The sequence below is a fragment of the Rhineura floridana genome, chromosome 4, assembly GCF_030035675.1.
Source record: "Rhineura floridana isolate rRhiFlo1 chromosome 4, rRhiFlo1.hap2, whole genome shotgun sequence".
Taxonomy (NCBI): Eukaryota; Metazoa; Chordata; class Lepidosauria; order Squamata; family Rhineuridae; genus Rhineura; species Rhineura floridana.
In genome coordinates this window covers 54,979,393-54,998,736 of record NC_084483.1, presented here as the reverse complement: position 1 = coordinate 54,998,736, position 19,344 = coordinate 54,979,393, and positions in this window count along the sequence as shown.

The window sequence follows — 19,344 nt, the reverse complement described above, 5'->3', positions numbered from 1 at the left end:
TCAAGGACCCTGTTGCTGTCTCACGTGGGGTGAGCGTCAGTCGGCCCATCTGACAAGGGGGCTTCGATAGGCGATGGCTCGGCCTCAGGAAGCTGGTTGACTGGGAAGCGTTTGAAGTGCCAGGTGGGGATTCCTGTGGGGGTGTGGTTGGCACACGTGAGGGGCTGCTTCCTAACGGCTCAGGCAGGGGGCTCGCAGGTGGAGCTGGAACTGCCTCGATGGGGGGCTGGCCGATGGAGTCTGCAGGCTGACTGCGCTCTCCCTTCCTTCAACGATCCCAGGGACCACATCCTCACCTGACTTCTCCCTGAGCTAACTCCTGGGGCGCAACAATAGGTCATGTCACATGAAAAGGACTACTGTCAACCTGACATGTGCTTCTGAAACAGCTGTACTGCATTCTGCACCATCCCCTGGTAGAACAGATCTGTGTATATGGATTACTTTTACCGATTCGGGTGCTTGCACAGAAAACTTGACAAATCCAAAGGATGAATTATAACAGGTTGGTACTATAAATTTCCTAATTGTGTAACGGCTGAGAGAGAGGTTATTCATGAACCAGACCATGGATTTTCTTTAAGGGCTCTTCTTCAATACATTACAGAAAGCTGCAACAGAGAAGGCACGTGTGACTTGCACTTTATAGTGTTGAGGTTGTGCTGGAATGTGTAAGTGCTGATATGTGTCAACTTGAGGATTCAACAGGCCGTGAAATCAGGACCCAGACCACAAAAGGAAAATTCAGACATAAAAGAAAGATACAACTCAGTTTTATTAAGCAGTAAAGTGACCACAAATTCCAGATACTACGCAAGATAATTACCAAACAGTGATATCTCCCCTCTCATGGCTACAATTAACACAGTCATTAAAGGAGATGGCTAAGTTCCTCTACTAGAAGTAGAGACCTGGGCCTTTCCTGGTGAGTCTAGGGAAATGCTCAACTGTTAACCAAGTAATTTTTGTTAAAACTCTTAGCATCACTTTGTCTTCACCAGCACAACTGGAGCTAGCTGCCTTACATTGTTGTTGTGGTTGTGGTTGTTGTTATATCCAACACTTCTTCCCAGTAGGAGCTCATGACGGTAAACAAAAACACTAAAAACACTCTAAAACGTCATAAAAACAGACTTTAAATATATATTAAAACCAAAATATTTTTAAAAACATAGTTCTAACTTAGAGGTGTCCCTTTGCTCTGCTACCTGTCTCTCTGATACCATTTTCAGCAAAGCCATTATAAACACACACAAGCCACTGCCTACACTATCTTGCAATACTGAGGTCATCCAAACCACAGAGTGATTTCAGATTTCTTCAGCAAACCAATTCCAGCAGAGTCCACAAAGCAATGCAAAACAATGTATGAATCCTAATCAAATGAGTTCACAAAAGTCCTATGGCTACAATTATATTTACATCTCAAGCAATGTCTTAAACTACTCCTACTTCCTTAACTAATACCTTATTTCAGTTCCTCTTCAGTGGACTATATTCTTCAAGCCCTCTCTTCGAGTTCATGTCCATGGCTGCCTGCTGATGTCATTTGTATTTACTATTTGTGACTGGAAAAGGTAAGAGAAGGTAGGACACAAATATGATGGGGTTTGTTGTTACGTGCCTTCAAGTCGACCATGACCTATGGCGACCCTATGAATCAGCGACCTCCAATAGCACCTGTTGTGAACCACCCTGTTCAGATCTTGTAAGTTCAGGTCTGTGGCTTCCTTTATGGAATCAATCCATCTCTTGTTTGGCCTTCCTCTTTTTCTACTCCCTTCTGTTTTTCCCAGCATTATTGTCTTTTCTAGGGAATCATGTCTTCTCATGATGTGTCAAAAATATGATAACCTCAGTTTCATCATTTAAGCTTCTAGTGGGAGTTCTGGTTTAATTATTTGTCTTTTTCACAGTACATAGTATGCGCAAAGCTCTCCTTCAACACCACATTTCAAATGAGCTGCTTTTTCTCTTATCCGCTTTTTTCACTGTCCAACTTTCACATCCATACATAGAGATCGGGAATACCATGGTCTGAATGATCCTGACTTTAGTGTTCAGTGATACATCTTTGCATTTGAGGACCTTTTCTAGTTCTCTCATAGCTGCCCTCCGCAGTCCTAGCCTTCTTCTGATTTCTTGACTATTGTCTCTATTCTGGTTAATGACCGTGCCAAGGTATTGATAATCCTTGACAAGTTCAATGTCCTCATTACCTACTTTAAAGTTACATAAATCTTCTGTTGTCATTACTTTAGCTTTTTTGATGTTCAGCTGTAGTCCTGCTTTTGTGCTTTCCTCTTTAACTTTCATCAGCATTCTTTTCAAATAATTACTGGTTTCTGCTAGTAGTATGGTATCGTCTGCGTATCTTAAATTATTGAGATTTCTCCCTCCAGTTTTCACACCTCCTTCATCTTGGTCCAATCCTGCTTTCCATATGATATGTTCTGCGTACAGATTAAATAAATAGGGTGGTAAAATACACCCCTGTCTCACACCCTTTCCGATGGGGAACCAATCGATTTCTCCATATTCTGTCCTTACAGTAGCCTCCTGTCCAGAGTATAGGTTGTGCATCAGGACAACCAGATGCTGTGGCACCCCCATCTCTTTTAAAGCATTCCATAGTTTTTCATGATCTACACAGTCAAAGGCTTTGATGTAATCTATAAAGCACAGCGTGATTTTCTTCTGAAATTCCTTGGTCTGTTACATTATCCAACGTATGTTTGCAATATGATCTCTGGTACCTCTTCCCTTTCTAAATCGAGCTTGGACATCTGGCATTTCTCGCTCCATATATGGTAAGAACCTTTGTTGTAGAATCTTGAGCATTACTTTACTTGCATGGGATATTAAGGCAATACTTCGATAATTACTGCATTCCCTGGGATTCCCTTTCTTTGGAATTGGGATTTATATTGAACACTTCTAGTCTGTGGGCCATTGTTTAGTTTTCCATATTTCTTGACAAATTTTAGTCAAACTTTGGACTGATTCAGTCTCAGTAGCTTGTAGCAACTCTGTTGGTATGCCATGTGTTCCTGGTGATTTGTTTCTTCATAGTATTTTAAGAGCCACTTTCACTTCTCATTCTAAAATTTCTGGTTCTTCATCATACGGTTTCTCCGTGAATGAATCTGTCATCCTTGCATCTCTTTTATAGAGTTCTTCAGTGTATTGCTTCCATCTTCGTTTTACTTCATCTTGGTCAGTGTGTTCCCCTGTTGATTATTCAACATCCCTACTCTTGGTTTAAATTTCCTTTTCATTTCTCTAATCTTTTGGAATAGGACTCTTGTTCTTCCCTTTTTGTGGTCCTCTTCTATTTCTGTACAATAACTATTGTAATAGTTCTCTTTGTCCCTATGTACTAGTTGTTGTATTGTTGCATTTAGGGTTCTGACTGTATTTCTATCTCCTCTTGCTTTTGCTTTCCTTGTCTCTTTAACCATTTTAAGAGTTTCTTCAGTCATCTATTGAGGTCTTTCTTTTTAATTAGAGGTATTGTCTTTTTACATTCTTCCCTGATAATGTCTCTGACTTCACTCCATAGTTCTTCTGGTTCTCTGTCAAGTAAGTTTAAAGCCTCAAATATGTTCCTTATTTGGTCTTTATATTCTTCTGGGATGTTATTTAAGTTAAATTTTGGCATTATGATTGCTTTGTTCTTCTTCTTTAGCGTTACTCTGATTTTCGATACAACCAGTTCATGATCTGTACCGCAGTCTGCTCCTGGTCATGTTTTTGCAGAAAGTAGGGAACTTCTCCATCTTCTGCTTCCTATTATATAATCAATTTGATTCCTATATTGAGCATTTGGTGATGTCCACGTGTACAGTTGTCTTTTCAGTTGTTCAAACAATGTGTTCGCAAGAAACAAATTATTGGCTTCACAGAATTCAATCAGTCTTTCTCCTGCTTCATTTCTGTCTCCTAATCCCCATTTCCCCACAATTCCTAGCTCTTCTCTGTTCCCTAATTTTGCATTCCAATTCCCCATGATTATCCGAACATCTTGTTCTGGTCTGTGATCAATTTCTTCCTGTACGTCTGCGTAAAATCTCTCCAATTCCTCTTCTCCTGCGTTTTCCGTTGGAGCATAGACTTGGATGATGGTTATATTAATAGGTTTCCCATTTAATCTCATTGATATCACTCACTCAGATCTTGTGTTGTAGCTCCTGTTTTTGCTACGTCACTTCTCACTATTAAAGCAACCCCATTTCTTCTTAATTTCTTATTTCCTGCATAAAATATTTTGTAGTTGCCTGATTGAAAATGTCCGATTCCCGTCCATTTTAATTCACTCATGCCAAGTATTGTAATGTTTCCCTGGTTCATGCTTCTCACATTCCATGTTCCTATTGTGTGTGTCATGCAACTCCAAACTCTCCTTTCGCATCTGTACGCATCAGCCTCTGGGCTTCCTTTCGGCTTTGACCCAGCTGCGTCATTAGTCACAGCACTACTTGTACTTGTCCATTGTTCTTCCCCAGTAGCTCAGTGAGTGCCTTCTGACCTGGGGGGTCTTATCTTCCAGCACTATCTCGTTTTGCATTTTGGATACTCTGTTCATAGGATTTTTGTGGTAAGAGGTATTGAGGTGGTTTGCCATTGCCTTCCTCTGAGTTTGGATGCATCTTAATCTGGTGTCTCAGCTTTGACCAGTCTGCCTTGGGTGCCTCTGCTAGGAGTCTAGCCTCTTGGTCTAGACTCCTGACAGCATTGCTTTCAGCTTCTTCGACTCTCTCAAACCCCCTCACCACATTAAGGTGTGCATCCTAGAGCGGGACAAGGAACATTTTATTCAATACAGATCTCAGCAGAGGGTCAAGCATATGTGGGAGCGCTGTAATTCAATACAACTTGGGTGAGACACCCAGTTCAGGTCAAGGCCATGACCTGATCATAAACCCCAAACCTCAGCCCCACTGTTAAGGTGTGTAAGAAGACTTCCTGTCCTACCCCAGAGCCACATAATTCCTGGTGAGTGAGACTAGTCAGCCCCAAACACATTGTGAATTCTGGAGGGTCTGGCCTCCAAAAATACTCCTCACCTCCAAAGGCACCTGCTCAATTTACCCACCCTTCCATCTTCCACACCTACTGACCGCAGGAGGGGATAAAGTATTATATATCATCACATTACCTAGTTCAGCAGTTCATTTGTTCCTGTGTGAGTCCCATTGCAGTGCATAGCTGGGAAATGAAGAGGCAAGACAAGATGAAGTGTGGGTAAATCAAAGGCATTTGTTTCCGTGTGAGTCCCAATCTAATGACAAGGGGTTTTACACACACACACACTGTATGCATAAGGGAAGTTTTTTTAAAAGACAGTGCATCCCCTATATTCAGACCCTTGTCAGCCAGAATCCCATCTTCTGTGGAGGCCCAGGCCTTCAAATATGCAAAGGGAGAACCAAAGCTTCTCCCTTGTAGGAAGTTCACATGGCAAACTGTCTCCACATCTGCAGTTGACACAATCCCTTCCAGAGGTGATATGCCAGTTGTCTTTGAGCATAAAAGAAGTGGAAGTGTTTTGCTGTTCCCTGTAATATAAGAAAGGGCCCCCAGTGGTTCATAACAATTACTGTGTAAAAGGCAATAAATGAATCATCTACAAGTACACCTTTACAACCTATTTTCACTAAGCAATGATTCATGACATGAGATGTGGGGTGTGTGTTAAAAAAGGGAATTCTCAACTCATCCTAAATTAAATCTCTTGTGAGAGACACAGGCCTAATTGCTCATTATATGTCAGGAAAAAAATAAACAAAAGGGACTTTTTTTGGAGATGTTTCTGGATCCCATTTCTATTTTCTCACTGTTGTCCTGCTTAGATAGCATTAGATTACAAATTCCACTGTTTAGTCAGAGAATGCAGAATCAGATTCTGGTTTGTGGAGATTTTTCAAAGTTTACTTCTAGATTAGAAATAAAGATATTTGAAAGCTGCAGGTAGTTATAGTTTTAATGCTTCATCAGTTTAGTTAATGTCCATTAATGCCAATATGTGTGATGTCACACTTTTAGAGATATTTTGATCATTGGTAGGCTCGTCAGATATAAAAGCTTGTTAATTCAGAGCATGAATATTAAGGAAATTGGATTGAAAAGTAAATGGCAAACGTCTACCATAGAATTTTAAAACAGACTTTCATGAATACTGGGAAAGATATTGGTGCTGTATAGGACCAAACATATGGCCCTACTAAACCAGAAATGTGCAAATACCAGATCATTGTGGCAATGATGATATCTATGGGCAAGTCTATTAGTTCTGTTTTGCTCCTAATTATACTTTCACAAATACATGTTAGTCAATTTCTCTTACTATCTTCTTTCCTATCCTATGGCCCTCTGATAGCATGGAACATAAATATGTCAGGAGAAGCAGTGACTTGTCACTTTCTGTTCTTCCCAAGAGACAAAAAAAAAGGTTATTCAATCTGGCTGAGGAAAGACTTCAGAACAGAGCCTTCTTATATTTGCCGGCGACCTTGTTTGATTGACATATCAATGAGCTTGGTCATTTTATTACATCTCTGTTATGCATTCGATGAGTAGAAAAATATATATTCAAATCTTTCTAATATTTGTTAACATCCTATTGAATGGAATAGAGAATATTGAACTGAATAGAGAATATTGTAGGAAGGTTAATTTGAAAAATGTAAGGCTGTGTCAGCAGTAGAGCTATATTTTCTCATATTTTAACCCCCTCACACCCTTCTTCTATAATATTTATCCAGCAGTGTGCCATTTAGGCAGAAAGGCATGGAGAGGGTAGTCCCCCTTCACCCCACCCATAGTGCTTCTGAAGACCAGTGTATAGTCATTTCTCAAGAGCACCAATATCTCTGACATGTTCTATACTGGTGGCTGTGTTCAGACATCAAGTTAGACCATGACCTAGCATGTCCAACAGCTCCAATCAGATCAAGCTACCATTACTATGCTTGCCTAGGCCACACCTCTATAGATCAGGGGACAGGAAATCTTTTCAACCTGAGGGCCACTCTCCTTCATGGGCAACCATCTGGAGGCCACATGCCAGGCATAGGTTAGGCTAGAGGTAAAAGTGGGCAGGGCAATGAATGTGACTCTTTTTTACATAAGGCTACATTCCAGCCACACAGAAATCTGTGGTTGCTGAAGACAGATCTCCCTGTCCTCCATCAAGGCAAAGAAGAGGCATTACCACAATTCATAGACACATTCCAGCCAAGACAAAGCACCCAAGGGGTGTATGGAGCAGGTCAGTGAAAGGTGTGTCCATAAGAGAAGTCTAGGTATAGGGCTTGGCCCAAAGAGACTCCTGAGTGTCATGAGCCCAGTGGGAAGGCCTTAGAGCAATGAGGATGACAAGGGGGAGACAGACAGACATGGTTGAGCTTGGAGGCTCCCATGCTGCTGACAGTGACAGCTCTGCCCCCATAGATCCAATTACCACTGATGAGGCACTATCCAATCTGGAAGTTTCCTCTCCCCTTCACCCCCTTCCTCACTCAGCCTGTCATTGCCACTGCAGGGTCCTTCTCCTGAGGAGGAGGAGGACCTTGCTGAAATGGTCCAGCCGCCCTCGCCTTGGACATGTAGGCTGTGGTGCCAGCAAGGTCCAAGGGTTCCCACTCATGTGAGGAGGAGCCCTCATGTGCTTGTACACTCCCGACCATCACACTTTTCTCACACAAGTAGGGAGCCCACCCATCCTTACTTAAGGCTAGTAAGGGGGCATGTTTAATTGCTGTGACAATGTCTTAGTGCAATGTAATCATGCCTAGTTACATTCGGTAAAAATGCTGAATTCTATGTAATCTGTAAGCTGATTCACGAAGCACTCTGAATGGAATTATTCCATTAAACCTGTTAAAGAAAAGCACAATTTCGTGTCCCCGTGTGACTTTGACTGGTTTGGGCAGGACACTGAGGGTCACACAGAGAGGACTGAAGAGTTGCATTCTTCCCCTACGCCTAATGTTCTCTATCCTGCAATACATGTCCAGGGAATGAATCCTTACAGAACCCAAATGACTGGGGAAAAATTTAGTTCTAATGCTAGTTGAACTTTTTTTCCCTCCTGTAGGCTGGCTTTATTAAAATGAGCACATTTACCAAAAAATACACTGTAAACAACTTTAGTTTAAACAGTGGAGGGCCCTCATAAGGTATCCATGATCAGGAGCAGAACTTTTCTTTTTTTTTTACACAAGGGAGGATACAGGGAAAAAGGAAAATAAAAGGCAAATTGCAAGATAAGCTACTGAAGGCTTGTCCCAGAAAGGTGGGGGAGGCAAAGCGGTATGGAGAACAGGGAGAGAGAGAGAGAGGGAGAGAGAGAAGGCAAATGTAAGTGGTGGTGCAGTGATGCTTGGGGAAAAGAAGGGTCAAAGCAGTGGAAGCTGGAAAGTGAGAGAGTGAAAGACTGGCACAGCAATGCTTTACTGAACAGAGATTGCTGGATAAAGGAGTGGAAAACAGGCCCTCAAAGCTGGAGGTTCCAAGATTAAGGGCTCATCCAGACAACTGCAAAATGTGTGACACGCCTGCTATGTGTGTTCATTATTTTTCGGTCGTCCAAATGATGTCTCGCACTGTTACACATTTTCGCGGGTTAAATCTGCTCCTTGCAATACCGGCAAAAATGTGATTTGCTGTTTAAAATTGGGAATCATCCGCTGTGCCTTCAGGAGTTAGGATGCAATACCATGGACTTTACAGCTGATGGGTGGTTCTTGGGTATTTCCCCTTGCTGCTTCTCCTCATTCCAGCCAATCTCGTATCTGCACTTTTGCGCGTGTGCGAGAATAAGCCCGGGAAAATTGAACCAATCATTGCAATGGTGGAGTGTTGGGGGGTCTGCAACTACTGCGCAGATGCATTTTATTTTTTGCCAGCCTGCAAACTGGGCAGCCGCTCTGGGTGAGATCTGCAATGCACAGCAAGCGAGAAAGGGGCTGCTGGTTGGTTTCACGCCTGCCTCCCAAAGCTTTGTCAAATTCATTGTACTTGCTGGGGGTTTTGCTTCAAATCAGAAAAGCATACATTAGTTTAAGTGTAATATTGCAAATACAAACAAGAAAAGGGCTTCTGGTCAGTTTCAAGCCTACTCCATTTCATTCTCTGTGGGAAGGAAAGGGAGAAGGAGGGGGGTGACATGTTTCTTGCTTTTTTGGAGAAACAAGTGCAATTGCCAGCGTGTGTATCTCCTTAAATATCAATAAAGGCAGAAAAGCTTACATTCATTTAAGCATAATATCACAAATACAAACAAGGCAGGCGTGAAACCGACCAGCAGCCTTTCCTTCCAAGGCGAGAACAACTTTACAGCCATATTGTGCTTCGTTGCAAAGGGGAAGAGGAACATATGTAATTTTTTTGCTGACCAATTGGTCGATAGGGGGAGGTTTTAGAGGTGGAGCTTGGAAAAAGCGAAAAGAATGTAGGGGTCTTACCACTGCATGCGCGGGTGCAAAAAAGCATTTTTTTAATTGGGAAAGAGCGAACTAAAAGGCAAAGTGAGGACTATCAGATGACAAACTGAATATGGAAACCATGGATTATCCTGCTGCATTTGGATAAGCCCTAAGTCAGACTGTGTATGCCAGCAAGACTCTTTTCTGGACATCACACTGAAGTCACACTGAAGATCAGTTACTGTATACTCATGGGGGGGGGACAAAAAACTACAAAAAGTGGTGTGGCAACTAAAAGGAAGATTTCCAGGTGAACAAAAGGGAAGGATGATTGTGTATGGTTTTGAAATAAAAAGGTGCTGGACTCTAGACTGGTGTATTTTGGTATCAGTTGGAAGGTCATACAAGAATTGAGGGCTCTCAATAGCAAAGTGATTCAGCATTGTCTTGATTGAATTAGGAATCAGCAGAGATTTGGCTTGAGCACTTTCAGAAATTTCCAGGCCTGCATAGAGATGGCTGGGACAATATGATATTGATGGGGTCTGCAAAGCTGCCTGTCCTAATTTGTTAGCCATTGTTAGCTAACACTTCCAGAGAAAATTGAGACTGAGCCAAGGCGATAGTGTAGGGACACAAAACAGAAATAGAAAGGTGTTCCCTAGTGACATCATGGTTTCAAACTGTCATTGAAGTATATTATCATCATCATCATCAGGATCATCATCATCATTACTATTAGTATTTATTACCCACCCTTCAAACCTAGGGTGGGTTACAATAGTTGAAAATATATCCTTAAAAGCAATTTAAAACTTAAAATCACAAACATCACAATTTATGGTGGATCCTAAAAATATGCAGGTGTCAAAGGCTAGGGTAAAGAGATGTGTCTTTACCATTTGCCAAAAACTGAGTTGTGAAGACACCTTTATGAGGATACGTCACTGTGGGGAGGAAATATACTTTGCCATGAACCAGGAAGAGAAGCTTCTAATCTCCTTTGTAGGTATGTGGGTGAAGAGAAAGAGAAAGCCTGTGAGCAAAAGGATCATGAAATGCTAAACCATGAAACTATTTTTATAAGTAATTAAATTGGCCTGTATGTGCTTTGTAAGGGTGGAGCCTGACATCAGTGTGGAAAGGATTGTACCATGCAAAACATTCACTGCAATTCTGACAATTCTGAGAACACTCTTTATTTAACAAGAAATAAGCCACTGACATGGATTTGACTATGGTACTGAATCACAATCTCAGATCTATTTAGAAAAAAACAATAACTTTCCATGATTGCAAAGAACCCCTCCCCCATTTCAATTTAAACTCTTGATTTCTTTTTTTCCCTCCTTCCTTTTGGGGCGGGGGGGGGGAAAGTGCCTCAACTTCACAAAAGCCTGTAAAAAGCATTTTGCTCTTTTATTACTTGCAAACTGCCAGAACAGTTTCAGAGCAATAGCAATCACTGTTAAAGAGAATAGGAGATATATACAGATAAGGCTTTAGAAACAGCCCTATTACTCTTTCTCTTTCCATAGCACAGCTGAATGCATATTTGAAGATGCAGAAACTGAGGATGGGTAAACTGCTATGACTGTGGACTGACTTTTTAAAAGCTATACCAGCAGAAATGTATAAATTGTGGAAACCAAACTCTCTCATCTGAAAACAGGGAGTGCTGTTTTTCAAATGGGCCATTTTATTGTGAATATACAACAATTACTCCCACTGTCCATAGAAATAAAATTTACTACCACCTAAAAAGTTAACGACTTCTTTTCTTTTTTGCAAAATGCAACATAACCTGCATGAAGGTAAGATTCCCTTTTCGTGATCCCAAAATGGAACTGAAAGCCCTAGTACAGTGGTTCCCAAACCTTGTCCTCCATGGGCCATTTGAAAATTGCTGAGGGTCTTGGCGAACCACTTAATGATTTTTTTTCTGCCTGCTGTAGTAATTGTAATGCACTGTGCTAGATGTTGTATTGTTTTAATTATATTTGCACTGTTTCTTTTATTTGTTATATATTTTATGGCACTACAATTTGAATTCCATAAAACTTCTGCATTTTAACATGGATTCAATTTAAATTCACTGATGGAAGTATCTTATAATATGAAAAAGCTACCACCACTTCTTAGAAAGATCTATTTGATATTTTATTTGATATCTCTTAATATAGTAATACACCAATACCAAAAAGTAGCCTTAAAATAAATAAGGAGGCCTTTAATTCTCAATCCCAAATATTAAAATTTGTCTTAAGCAATTAATCAACTAAAATCTTAGTTGATAAATCTACCAATTAAACTGAGAAAAGCTTGTAGCTCTGGCTTTAGCACCCAAGTTAAACAAGAGGCCAGTATGGGAGAAAAATACATAAAGCTTTAACATCTCAAATAATTACATCAGCTGTGCCGCCCTGTGATTGTATCCTATAATATACGCAGGCTACACCAGTAAGATGCAAACAATAACTAGGTTTATTTTTAGGTCCTTTTCACAGTTCTCAGTTTGGAATCCATCTTGGAGCCACACCCTGAAAGCACAGGCCTCAGGCATGCTCAGATCCAACCTTTCTAAAAAGAACACTTTACCTTTTTGACCACTAGGTGGCAACCACATGAACATATCTTACACTCCTGCCCCTTTAGTTTATACTATCAGCATACAATCTACCTATATTCATTTATTCATTCATTGGCGATCACTCATGGCCGAGTAAGATTATCTTCCAAGATAAGGTCTTTGCTTGGAAGACACCTGTGCATTAATTTGTTTTATGTGGGGAGATCAGCGCACGACGATCAACACACAATCTTGACAGAAAAAGGCTTTGATCCAATGGCATGGATACCACGATGATTGGAAGTCTTTTATCTGCTGCAGCCTTCATCCACCTTCACAGCCGTTGAAACGTACACATAGTTATCCTCTGCCTGTTCTACCATTGAGGACTTTCTTGGATCGTTCTTTGTCTGGTTCCTCTCCCTTGACCTTACCGCCATGGGTGACCCTGCTGGGACTGCATGACTCCTGACGGCATTGCTCACAAGGTTCATTGGAACACGCAAGCCCACTCACCACTACAAGGTGACGATCCAGCGAGGGGTTACCTACCTATATTACTAAACATCAGATACATTGGTCTTAACAACATTCCTTGTGTTTATAAATTCAGCCTCCCCCTTAGGCTTAGGAATTCTTTTGAACGGCATAGTGCAACTGTGGGTATTCCTGGCTTGTCCACCCACCACTGTCACTGGATGTTCTATCTCAGCTGGTGTCTCAGCAGGAGACACTTCTAAATTAGTGTTAGGATCTGATGCACAAATTGTGGCCCTGTCAATCTCTCTGGCTATATCAAGTGTGCAGTATAATGGTTCCACATCAATTTGCTCTTCTACTTCAGTCTGTGGACCCTCTGCAGGAAACTCTTCTCCATGGTATAAACACACTTGATTTTGGTGTCGCCGAATATGCCTCCCATCGGGTAATGCTAACAAGACGACATGCTAGCCAACGAGCTCCAATCCCAAAATTAAGGACATAAATTAGGGTTCTTTATGCTGTTGTTAAGTCATAGTAGAATTATTGTGCTTCCTACTTCTCACACACCTTAATAGCCTCATCAGAGTGTAGGATGTCCAGGTGTGTATGCAATTTCCTACCCATTAGTAGTTCTGCTGGTGATTTTCCTGTGGTGGAATGTGGTGCAACACAATACTGGAAAAGGAATTTGGCTAATTTAGTCTCTAAGCTGCCACATGTCATTTTTTTTAGTCCATCTTTCAAGGTCTGCCCAGTTCTTTCTGCTAGGCCATTGGAAGATGGTTGATGTGGAGCAATTCTTACATGCTTGATGTAGTTTTTCTCCAAAAGTTCTTGGAAAATTATACCTCTAAATTGTGGCCCATTATCACTTACCGCTACTTCCGGCAATCCAAAAGTAGAAAAAGACAGGCAGAGTTTATCCACAGTTGCTTCAGCAGTAGAGGATGACATGATGTGAACTTCAAACCATTTGGAATGTGCATCTGTTATTATTAAGAACATTTCCCCCATGAATGGACCAGCATAATTGATGTGAAGTCTTGCCCAGAGTCATTGTGGCCATTCCCATGGATATAAGGGTGCTTTTGGAGGAGCATGGTGGTTAGATTGACAAGTTCCACACTGTCGCACCACTGTCTCAATCTGCTGGTCTATTCGAGGCCACCACACATAACTATGTGCTAATCCCTTCATCCGTACAATGCAAGGATGTGCTTCATGCAACAATTTTAGCACAGCAGACCGACTCCCTGGTGGTACTATTATCCGAGACCCCAATAATAAACATTCATCCTGGATACTCAAGGACTCCCTATGCTGATAGTAGGGCTGTAAATCTGTGCTTCCCTCCTCAATCCATCCATTTGTGACCATTCTTCGCACTCTAGTTAACAGAGAATCTTGGTCCATCTCTAGTTTAATCTTTGCTATATCTATCAAGGATGTGGACAATTCAATAAGAATAATGGTTTCAGTAGACTGAGGTACTGACTTTGGGCAATCTAGTAGTGAAAGTCTGCTAAGGGCATCAGCATTACCCAGGACTTGACCTGGTTCATATTCAAATTTGTAGTTATACACAGACAATGTCAAGGCCCATCTCTGCATTCTAGCCGATGCCATTGGAGGTACTGGCTTGTTCTCTCCCAGCAGACCCTGAAGGTGCTTATGATCTATATGTATGACAATATATATATATATATGAATGGAATTTCTTTACTGCAAAAACTACTGCTAACCCTTCACGTTCTAGCTGTGAGTAGTTTTTTTCTGCTGGGGCTAGGGATCTTGATGCATAACTAATGGGACGCTCTGATCCATCAGGCACTCAGTGGGCTAACACTGCTCCTACTCCATATGGAGAAGCATCACAAGACAAGAGAAGTTCTTTATGACTGTCATAATGAACAAGGACTGTGGATGACTTCAACAACTTCTTTGCTGCTGCAAAAGTTCTTGCCTGCTCTTGACCCCAATGGAAACTTATCCCTTTTCGTAAAAAGTCTATGTAATGATGCCAATACCGTTGCCAAATTGGGTAAGAATTTGCCATAATAGTTTAGCAACCTCAAAAAGGACTTCAGTTCTGAAACTGACTTTGGTGCCTCAGTAATTGCACATACCTTCTCTTCCACAGGATGTATGCCAGCAGCATTAATTTTGTGTCCCAGATACACAACTTCTGGGGCCTGAAAAATGCACTTTTCTGTCTTGTACGTGCCTACAAATAACAACTTTGATAGTACTTGGTCTAGGTGCTGCAAATGGACTGCCTCTGTTGTTCCTGTAATCAGAATATCATCAAGATACAAACAGACATGCGGCATACCCTGGAACAAATTCTCCATAGCCCTTTGAAAGGTTCCAGGGAGAACAGAAATGCCAAACAGGAGCCAATTATAATGAAATGGTCCTTTATGAGTATTTATTGTTACTGTTTTGAACTTTCTTCAAGAGGAATCTAACGGTACTCATCACTTGTCAATTTTTGTGAAAGTTTTTCCTCCAGCCAGGGTGGCATATAGATCTTCAATTCTAGGAATGGGGTATGTGTCCAGCTATTCTACACGGTTCACAGTGACTTTATAGTCTCCACAAATCCTTACAGCACCTTCTGGCTTCAATGATTTTATTGTAATATTCCTGTATTTTATCCTGTTTTGTACACCGCTCAGAGAGCTATTAGCTATGGGCGGTTTATAAATGAAACGAAATAAAATAAATAAATAAATAAATAAATACAGGGACAATTGGAGCAGCCCACTCAGAGAACTGAACAGGTTCAATAATACATTTAGCCTGTAGTCGATCTAATTCTTGCTCCGCTTTGTGAGGCATAGGAGATGGTACTGGGTGGGGCTTTAAACAAGTGGTTTAGCATCTGGATCCACAGAAATCCTACCATTTACCCCATTTACAGTACCCAACCCATGTCTGAAAAGCTCTTTATGTTTGGAAATAATTCCTTCTGTCCCAAGTGAGCTAATTTTGTTGATCTGTACCCAGTTGAGGTTCAGTCTTATCCAGTCCCGGCCCATAAGACAAGGGCCTCTTCCTTTTATCACAGCTAAGGGCAATTGAAAGGTCTCTTCTGCATATTTCACTTTTACATTAATACTGCCTCTCACTGGGACTTCTTGACCAGTATATGTGCGTATCATCATCTTCTGTGGTCTCCACAGTGACCCCTTATTCTTTGGCCACAAACAGTTATAAGTGGCTTCACTAATTATAGACACAGAAGCGCCTGTGTCCACTTCCATGCATATGCTTTTCCCATTAACAATAACCTCCACCTGCAGTGGTTTTTCTTTATAGTCTTTTCTAACAATGTTGTACACAGTGTACTCTTCATCTTGCCCTTCTGCTCCCCTTTACTTGTCATCTGGTGTATCTGCTTCTTGCTACCTTCCTTCCACTTTGTCTGTGCCCTTTTTCTATGGCACATTTTGGCTAGATGGCCTTGTTTCAAGCAAAACCAGCACTCACTACTCCTGTGGGGACATGGGTGGCCATCATGTTTTCCCCCACAGCGAAAACAAGGAGGTGCACCATGTAAGTGTGGCGGCACCTACCCTGTGGAATTCCCTCCCCATAAATATTTGGCAGGCACCATCTCTGCTATCTTTTTGGCGCCTACTGAAGACTTGCCTCTTTCCACAAGCCTTTTAAGTTGAGACCTATCCCAGTTTGCGTCTGTGTTAGAATTGCTTTTTAATAAAAGATGTTTATAAAGCTTTTTTAAAAAATATTTTTAACGTTGTTTTCTTTGAATGTATTTTAAGGTCTGTTTTTATGATGTTTTAAAGTGTTTTTAGAGTTTCTGTTAGCCCCCCGGGGCTCCTGCTGGGAGGAAGGGTGGGATATAAATCAAACAAACAAACAAACAATAAATAAGTAAATAAATAAATAAATAAATAAATAAATAAATAAGTGGTTTCTGTCTTCACCCAGATAGTCCTTTTTAGCCAATGTGGTACTGGATAATTTATGCATGGTGGCAGTAAGTGCCTGGGCATCACCTGGACATTGAGAGACCTCCTGTAAATCTAAAGCATGCTGAGCTGCAACCTCCATGCTTCTCTAGTGTTAATACTCAGGGAAAGACATTGTTCTCTGAGGCAGTATGAAACTAATGCCCCAACAGGGACTGCTATAATTAAACGAACATCAGTCTAGAGTTACTCTGAAACAGTAGGCAGAAGTTAGATAGAAGGAGAGAAATTGCTACCACAGATGCAGGCTGGAGTTCTTAAACTGTCTATTTTTAATAAATAAATAAATCCATCTCCAAGGAAAGTTTTAAAAATGACAAAAATTGGAACTCTACTGCAGGCAAGTAGAACAACAACACAATAGCTGGGTTAAATGATCAGTAGGGGCAATGAAAATGCAAGGCTTTTAAAAATGCAAATATATATTCTAGTATGATACTAATACATGAGCAAACCAAAAAACAAAACCCAGGAGGGTTTTAACTCATGCAATGGGATAACAAAGAGGGCACTGGATATTCACATTCATGGTGTGCTTTGCAGTACAATCCTACATGTGTGTTTGCTCAAAAAGGTAAATCCCATTGTGTACAGGTGCTGATTCCCTACTACAGGGATGAGGAACTTGGGGCCCTCCAGATGTTTTTGTGGCCCTCCATGAACATTGGCTGGAGATGATGGTAGCCGAAGTCCAACAACATCTGGTTAGCCATTCCTAGGGAGTTTATTTAGGTTTGCAACCTAAGAGTGCTCAAAGCACTTCCTTGTCCATTATCTCAGCACATTCTCTCATAGTACTGCTGACTTTCATTTTCCTTTAGTTATATGCAAGAGGCCTTGAGAGTATCCTGATGCATAGCATCTACATATCCTGAGGCTCACATCCACTAGCTTCAGCAAAAAGAGACTGTGACTTTTTCATAAAACACTGTTTAGCAGCCAGAAGGAACAAAGTGGGTATCCTGATTCTTTTGGCCATCCATTTTTCTGTGTTTCATACATAGCCAAACATAAGAACATAAGAAGAGCCTGCTAGATCAGGCCAGTGGCCCATCTAGTCCAGCATCCTGTTCTCACAGTGGCCAACCAGGTGCCTGGGGGAAGCCCGCAAGCAGGACCCGAGTGCAAGAACACTCTCCCCTCCTGAGGCTTCCGGCAACTGGTTTTCAGAAGCATGCTGCCTCTGACTAGGGTGGCACAGCACAGGCATCATGGCTAGTAGCCATTGATAGCCCTGTCCTCCATTAATTTGTCTAATCTTCTTTTAAAGCCGTCCAAGCTGGTGGCCATTACTGCATCTTGTGGGAGCAAATTCCATAGTTTAACTATGCGCTGAGTAAAGAAGTACTTCATTTTGTCTGTCCTGAATCTTCCAACATTCAGCTTCTTTGAATGTCCACGAGTTCTAGTGTTATGAGAGAGGGAGAAGAACTTTTCTCTATCCACTTTCTCAATGCCATGCATAATTTTATACACTTCTATCATGTCTCCTCTGACCCGCCTTTTCTCTAAACTAAAAAGCCCCAAATGCTGCAACCTTTCCTCGTAAGGGAGTCGCTCCATCCCCTTGATCATTCTGGTTGCCCTCTTTTGAACCTTTTCCAACTCTATAATAGCCTTTTTGAGATGAGGCGACCAGAACTGTACACAGTATTCCAAATGCGGCCGCACCATAGATTTATACAACGGCATTATGATATCAGCTGTTTTATTTTCAATACCTTTCCTAATTATCGCTAGCATGGGATTTGCCTTTTTCACAGCTGCCGCACACTGGGTCGACATTTTCATCGTGCTGTCCACTACAACCCCGAGGTCTCTCTCCTGGTCGGTCACCGCCAGTTCAGACCCCATGAGCGTATATGTGAAATTAAGATTGTTTGCTCCAATATGCATAATTTTACACTTGTTTATATTGAATTGCATTTGCCATTTTTCTGCCCATTCACTCAGTTTGGAGAGGTCTTTTTGGAGCTCTTCGCAATCCCTTTTTGTTTTAACAACCCTGAACAATTTAGTGTCATCACCAAACATGGCCACTTCACTGCTAACTCCTAATTCTAGGTCATTAATGAACAAGTTGAAAAGTACAGGTCCCAATACCGATCCTTGAGGGACTCCACTTTCTACAGCCCTCCATTGGGAGAACTGTCCGTATATTCCTACTCTCTGCTTTCTGCTTCTTAACCAATTCCTTATCCACAAGAGGACCTCTCCTCTTATTCCATGTCTGCTAAGCTTCCTCAGAAGCCTTTGGTGAGGTACCTTGTCAAACGCTTTTTGAAAGTCTAAGTACACTATGTCCACTGGATCACCTCTATCTATATGCTTGTTGACACTCTCAAAGAATTCTAATAGGTTACTGAGACAGGACTTTCCCTTGCAGAAGCCATGCTGGCTCTGCTTCAGCAAGGCTTGTTCTTCTATGTGCTTGGTTAATCTAGCTTTAATAATACTTTCTACCAGTTTTCCAGGGACAGAAGTTAAGCTAACTGGCCTGTAATTTCCGGGATCCCCTCTGGATCCCTTTTTGAAGATTGGTGTTACATTTGCCACTTTCCAGTCCTCAGGCACGGAGGAGGACCCGAGGGACAAGTTACATATTTTAGTTAGCAGATCAGCAATTTCACCTTTGAGTTCTTTGAGAACTCTTGGGTGGATGCCATCCGGGCCCGGTGATTTGTCAGTTTTTATATTGTCCATTAAGCTTAGAACTTCCTCTCTCGTTACCACTATTTGTCTCAGTTCCTCAGAATCCCTTCCTGCAAATGTTAGTTCAGGTTCAGGGATCTGCCGTATATCTTCCACTGTGAAGACAGATGCAAAGAATTCATTTAGCTTCTCTGCAATCTCCTTATCGTTCTTT